We start from the raw sequence: 6,982 nt of genomic DNA, 5'->3' as shown, positions 1-6,982 counted from the left end.
AGAGAGAGAGAGAGAGAGAGAGAGAGCGCGAGCAAGTGCCGCCCAGTTGGATTGGCTCTCAGGTTCCTGCTGCAGGTGTTGTAGAACCCAGACCTCAGGCTGGAGCTCCTTTCATTGGCTGCATCACTTCTTCAAGGACTGAGGAAAGCTCTGAAATGGTCCCTGTTTCCCCAGGTCTGACTGAGAACAGCTGTTATATTCTGGGCAATAGACTCTTGTCTTTAAAACAAAAAAATCTTAAGTTGTTTCCTTTATTCCGATTTTTTTCCATTTAAAAATCTCTTTCTTTTTAGCCACATGGTGGTTGATCACTACATAGCAGGATGCTTAGTCCATACTGAGTATGAAAAGGCATGGAATAAGCTTGGAACGAACAGAAAACATATGGAATTTAAATAGGGCTTTGTTCTAAACCTCTACCTCAATGTTTGGAATTTTCTTGACCGGGGCTGTGAGCCAGCAGTAAGATTTTATTAATGCCATTGTCCAATCTAAATTGCATAAAATACCAGAGAAAAGTGGCCATATTGTCCCAAGTCATTATATTGTTTCTAGGCTAAAAGCAAGCTAATTGTGTGATTAAATCTGTAACTTCCCAGGAGAGGAAAGAGTCCAGGAGAAAAGGGCAGTGACCAAAGAGAAGGTCATGCCCTGAACCGGCCCCATAGGAGGAGATAGTTATGGGTTGAGAGGATTCCATTCCAGCCCATGGCAGAAAAGAGGCATCTTTGCCTTCCACGGCAACCCCTAAGGGGCACAAGCCTAAGGATGAGGTTTGATTGGGGCTCACCAGGTCTGGTTTTTTTTTTTCCTTTCTTTCTCACTTTATGAATATGATACTGTTTGCATTCTCTTATGGAGGTTGTTTTTTGTTTTTTGTTTTTTTTTTTTTAACCAGCAAGTTGACATTCTGGTGTTGTCCTTGTCTCTTTTTGGCAAAGAGATCAAGTGTTTTCTGTCTAACCTGTTTTCTAGGGTCTTTTGGTGTCCTGGTCGGAGTGCAGGATTTACAATAATTTACTTTAGGGAATAGTGACTGTACCAGTGTCTGTCCTTTTATCAGTTTTCTGAGGTTTTTTTTGGGGGAGGGGGTAATAAACAGCTTATTACATTAGTTTCAAGTTGTTTTAATGTTATATATTCCTATTTATAACCTTCTCAATTTGATACTGATTTCATCTTTGCTCTAGATGTATTAATCTGATTATAAACAGATGGCTGATTCTAAATGACTCCCAGATCAATAATTAATCTTTTTCCACCTGTAAATAATGAGCTTTCTTTTTTCTCATTTCATATTCCAGGGCTTAGCAAAATGCTTGCACATGACAGGCCCTTAATAAATGTTTATTAACCAATTGCTTTTTAGTGAGGCCTGTGTCTGATACCTCTAGACACCCTGAAGAAACTATTCTCTGCACAGTGTAGGTAAATTTCTAAAGGCCCTGTTTTGTGCCTGGGACTGCTCTAAGGACTTGGGTAAGGAGAGATGGTCCATTCCCTTAAGAAGCTTCCTTTTTGCTGGAGAAAACAGTTAATACTCTGGATTGTGGGTTCAAGCTTGCCAGAAACAAATTTTTATTAATATTAGATTGATCTAAATTTAAACTTTTTTAGAGAGAAATCAGCCCAAACCAAATGAGTCTCCTCCTACCCTCAGGCTTTTCCCTAGCACAGGTCTTTCTGGAGTTAGACTTTGAGTATTCCTTAGGAACAGGTGAAAATTCCCCATGAGATAAGTCATCATTACAGGTCTCAGACCAATCGCTGTTTAACAGGTTGCTTCATTAAACAGAAACATAGTTGTTTTACTTTTGTCACTTTCTTGGAGAATCATTTTCTTAAAACTTATCCTTTTTTAAAACTCCTCCTTTCATGCTTTTTGCCATTCTTCCCTGTGTTTATCTTTGTATTGAGGTGACTGGATAATACAGTATGTGCTGATTTAATTAGGAAATTATCTAATTATTTATAATCTCTGTCTGCCTCCTAATCTTCTAACAACAAATTGGTCCAGAAGTTATAGAGAGTTTATGACTCAGTCTTGAATTTCCCTGTGCAAGAAACACAAACATTTCAGCATGTATACAACAAAAATTTGAGAATATGAACTTGATGATAGCATAGGAAGTGTATTTCTAAGCTTAATTTCCTCCTTATAAGTTCTTCATTTTCCCCAGTGATATTAAGCAGTAATTCCTTCCCTCTTTAGTTTGCTTTCATCAATTGGATAATACATTAATATCTTTATATAACTGCTTATAGACAAAACTCCAAACATTTACAAAATTATGTAAATATAACTTACAGTGATGCATGTTTGAATAGGCAAGTTTCCCAATTTAAAATGTTGATGATAAATCACATTCATTGCTATATATTTGTTTACATGCTTTGGCTTTTATGTCTACTCTGCCCTTCTAGCTCTGCAGTCTTCATTTTGCAGCCTTCTTTCCAAATTCCTTATGAATTTTTGGCATTTTCCATTTTATCTCTGTCATAGTATTATGAAATATTAATATATTACAGAATTATTCAGCTATACTCAATTGTTGGACATTTCTATTATTGTCTTTTCTTTTCCTTTCTCCCTTAACAAAATACCTAAACACAAAATTTCCTTATCTTCTCAATCCCATAATATTCCCAACATTGCTAAATTTTCTAAAATTACATTTAAAGAAATAAAGAACCAATTCAGTAATTGGGAGGATAGTCATTGTTCAAGATTGGGCTATATGATATGATAAATATGACAATTGGTATGACCGAATTATAAAATGTGAGATTTGGCAGGATGATGAAATGACTGTAGCTTGCAAATCTAGTGCTAGGACTGATAAAACTACTATCTTGGCCTTGGACACTTGTCAAAGCCTTACCCAGTCATAACTGAATTCATTTGGAGGAACAGAAGTTCTAGGGTATCAAGGGAAAATGAAAGACACACAAATAAAGGAGAATAGCACATCACACCTTAACTTATGTCACAGTAGTAATTATATGTGTTTAATTCAATCCTGAGACCTCTCTTCAAATCTATTTTTCTATATATTTTCCCTGTACTACCAGTACCAAGTAGTTTTGATAACTTTCTGTAATGTTAAAAAGTCTAAAAATGCCAGTCCACCCTAATTTTCCCTTTTTATAAATTGTGAGTTGGGGCACCTAGGTAGCACAATGGATAGAGAACCAGGCCTGGAATTGGGAGGATTTGGGTTCAAATGTGGCCTTAGACATTTCATAGCAGTGTGATCCTGGTTGAGTCATTTAACTCCAATTACCTCACCCTTACCACCTTTCTGTCTTAGAATTGATACTAAGGCAGAACGTAAGAGTTTAAGCAAGCTTTTAAAAAAAGATTTTTTCAGGGGCAGGTGGGTACTCAGTGGATTGAGAGCCAGGCCTAGAGATGGGAGGTCCTAGGTTCAAATCTGGCCTCAGACACTTCCCAGCTGTGTGACCCTGGGCAAGTCACCTAACCCCCATTGCCTAGCCCTTTACTGCCCTTCTGCCCTGGAACCAATACACAGTATTGATTCTAGGATGGAAGGCAAGGGTTGTTTGTTTTTTTTTTAAAGGATCTTTTATTGACCTTTATTTTTAAAATTTGTTTTTTATTATATACTTAGTAACCACCACAACCACCCAAAAACATTTAACTAAGCAAATGCATAAAAAATATTATGTGCAAAACCACAAACTCCAAATTGTTTACAATATGTTTAAAAATGTGTAAAGTCTATATGTATGCTAATATAGATATCCTCTGCTTTTGAGTTCCCTTTGGATTTGTTTTACTTGGATGTTTTTTTCTTGATTTTGTGGTTCTTATTTTATTTTTTTTTAATATAATTATTCTTATTCTCTTTTCATCTCTTCATATATTTCCCTTATTTTCTTTATATTCCAGTATTCGTCATTTCTAATAACACAACACAGCCCATGACATTCAAACATCACAGTCTAATCAGCCATTTCCCTCATTCATTGCATTTGTGTGGTTTCCAGATATTTTGTCATAGCAAACAAAGCTTCCATGAATACACAGCTTTTTGCCTGCTCCGTAATACCCTTAGGATCTGATCTGTAAAGAATAAAAAGTTATTGCCACAATGTAAAAGGGAAAAATTATTATGGTTTGGTTGGACTGAATATTCAAAGGGGTGGTTCCCAAGAATTAATATTTATTAATTTTAAATGAAATTTTTAGCAATTTATTTATAAAAATAGAGAAATGAGAAGAGGGTAGAGTAAGAGTTCTAGCTTAATGAGCTACATTATGTGTTCAAATCTTGGCTTTTCTCTGGCAGGGCTCCAGAGGCCCAGCCAGAGAGCCTAAAAGTCAATTAACAAGGGTTTTAGCCACGGGGTCTCCTCCCAATCAAGGGCCCCTTGGAGGCTAGTAGCTCCAGGGAAGCTAAGGAAGGAAGTCAGCCTTTTTCACTCACCACATGGTACTTCAAAGGGAGAGATTTAAGAACAGTCTCACTAAGTCCAAGGTCCTAGCCAGAGCTCCTCCAGGCCCAGTTCAAGGCCGAAGAGTTAAGAAGAATTTACTCACAGGTAGTTGTCACTCCCTTTTAAAGGCTCTTCTTTTGTGTCACTTCCTGTGCCTTCCTCCCATTTTACGTCTCTAATCACAACAAAGGCTTTGCTTAGGACTGCCTAAGGAGCAGTCTGTCAATTCTGATTTGTCATCCACTCTTGCACACGTGGGTCAGAGATCTCCCCACTTGAGAATTAAGTGGTGGTGTTTATACTTTTGGTAATTAATCTTGAAATAGGCAGGGTTGGATTAATCCATCTTCACAGACCCTCATAATAGGATCTCTAGGTTAATGAGGACTAACAGCTTTACAGCTCTTAGTGTAAAATTCCATCTTGTTTTCTAATAAGAAAAAAATTCACAACTGTTCTAGAACAATGTAACATTAGGATTTTTTCTCCATGTTCCTATCAGGATTTCATTTTCTTGATCTTTATTTTGCATATAAACAACTGCAAATGATTTTTGTGAATATATTTAATATCTTCTCTAATCTTAATTTTTTATTGAGAAGGTTGAATTTTTTTAAGGTTAATTTTCATGCTGTGAATCCCATGTCACCATACCATCATGTCAAAAAAAAGAGAGCATATAATTAGAATAATCACATCTCCAATTCAGAAAAAGATTTAGTTGTTAAAAATGGGAAATGAGGAAAAGAAAGGACATCAAGGTGCCTGTCACTGTTTCTTACAGAAAATTAACAGTGGCAAAGCTTTCACTCCAGAGAGGAGGGGAAAGAACCCAGAAGCTTCTTCAGCCTTTAAACTTAATTTGAATTTTGTTATGCTGAGAAACAAGGTAATCTTCAAATAAAAAAAGGATGAGAAAAGGAGCTGGATCCATCATGAGCAAGAGTGTCTGATAGTGTAAAACAGTGGATAGAGTGACAGGCCTGGAGTTGAGGGGACCTGGCTTCAAATTTGGCCCTGGATACTTCCTAGCTATATGACCCTGGGCAAGTCACCTAACCCTGTTTCCTAGCCCTTGCCCTTCTGAAGTCTTAGAATTGTTACTAAGTCAGATAGTTAGGGTTTAAAAAGAAAAGAGTGAAGAATGACAGACTGAGTTTCTAATTAGTACTCAGGATATAATGAAGACCCCAAGGAAAACTTCCATGAAGGTGGGGTTTGTGGAGAGATCTGAGGAGGGTTTACAGATGGCTCATACAAGAAGCCTGGCCTGGCTACTTCATAGATGTCTGTTGATTGATTGATTGATTGATGAGTGAATGTGGTTGGGGTCCTGAATTGCACTGTTGGAATTGCCTAGGGAATTGTGGAGGTTGCTGCTGCGCCTTCGTTTGGGGTGTTGTGGCCTCTTCATTTCCAGTATCAGTTCTGGTAATCCTGCTTCTCTGCCCTCTTGTGATAAGTGATATTTCCAGTCCTGTGCCTGTGTCACAAGTTCATGAATGTTGGGAAATCAAGGGGGCTCATAAGAAGTTTATCTTTAGAAATTTTACCCCCCCTAAGCTCCCCCCCCAGGTTTGAGATGATCAATTTATCAGCATTGATCAAGCACTGATTGGTTGAGGTAGGACAACATCAATATTGATATGAGCTTTGCTGCTTTGCGTGTGAAAGCAAAGGGAAAGTTAGGAGGCAGCGATGGCCAGAAGGTCACTGGCATCCATTCCGAAGCCTTGGGGGCCGCTGAGTGGCACAATGGAGAGAATGCCAGGCCTGGAGTCGGTGGGATCCAGGCTTAAATCTGCCTCAGACGCTTCCTAGCTGTGTGGCTCTGGTGAGTCACTGAACCCCATTGCCTCACACTGACTGCTCCTTTACCTTAGAACAGAATGACAAAGCCTTTAGGATGGGTGACGACTCGTCTCCAGGACTGCACTAAGCAAGGGGTACAGCCAGGAGAGGTGAAGGACCCCCTGCTCCCCAGCAGCGATGGCTAAAAGCCTGTTTGGTGCAGAACTAGGCTGGGGTGGGGGAGGCGTGGGGCTCCTCAGTCTCTGAAATATTTGAGGGATGTCATCTCAGACAAGCCATAGCTGAAGGAAGCAGGGAAGGAGTAAGGGAAGAGAGAGAGGGCTTGGCTTTTGGCAGTGGGGTGTCGTCTTCCGGCTCTGATAGGTTCTGGGAGGGGTGGGGGGCACTCTTGGTGCTGGTTGCCATCCCCTGCCCTTCTGGGAGGAGGGGGTCCACAGACTGAAGGTGGCCTCTATGTAGAGGATGAGTGTTGCTGTAGTGAAAGTACAGTGATGGAAAGCAAGGAGGAGATGGAAAAGCTAAAGTCAAGCCCAGTAGGGGAGTAGTTCTGGGGTAGGTCCAGGAAAGCCAGGCTTCAGTTGAAGGGAAAATGGAGGAGGAGACTGGAGGCCTGTGGAAAGCACACAAGACACCCACTGAGTCAGGGAGGCGTGTGATGAGGTGCCACCTCCGATACCCACTAGTGGGGTGAGCCAGGGCAGGCAGTACC

The sequence above is a fragment of the Gracilinanus agilis genome, chromosome 2 (genome assembly GCF_016433145.1).
Source record: "Gracilinanus agilis isolate LMUSP501 chromosome 2, AgileGrace, whole genome shotgun sequence".
Lineage (NCBI taxonomy): Eukaryota > Metazoa > Chordata > Mammalia > Didelphimorphia > Didelphidae > Gracilinanus > Gracilinanus agilis.
The sequence above is the reverse complement of the archived record's forward strand: the minus strand, read 5'-3'. Positions refer to the sequence as shown.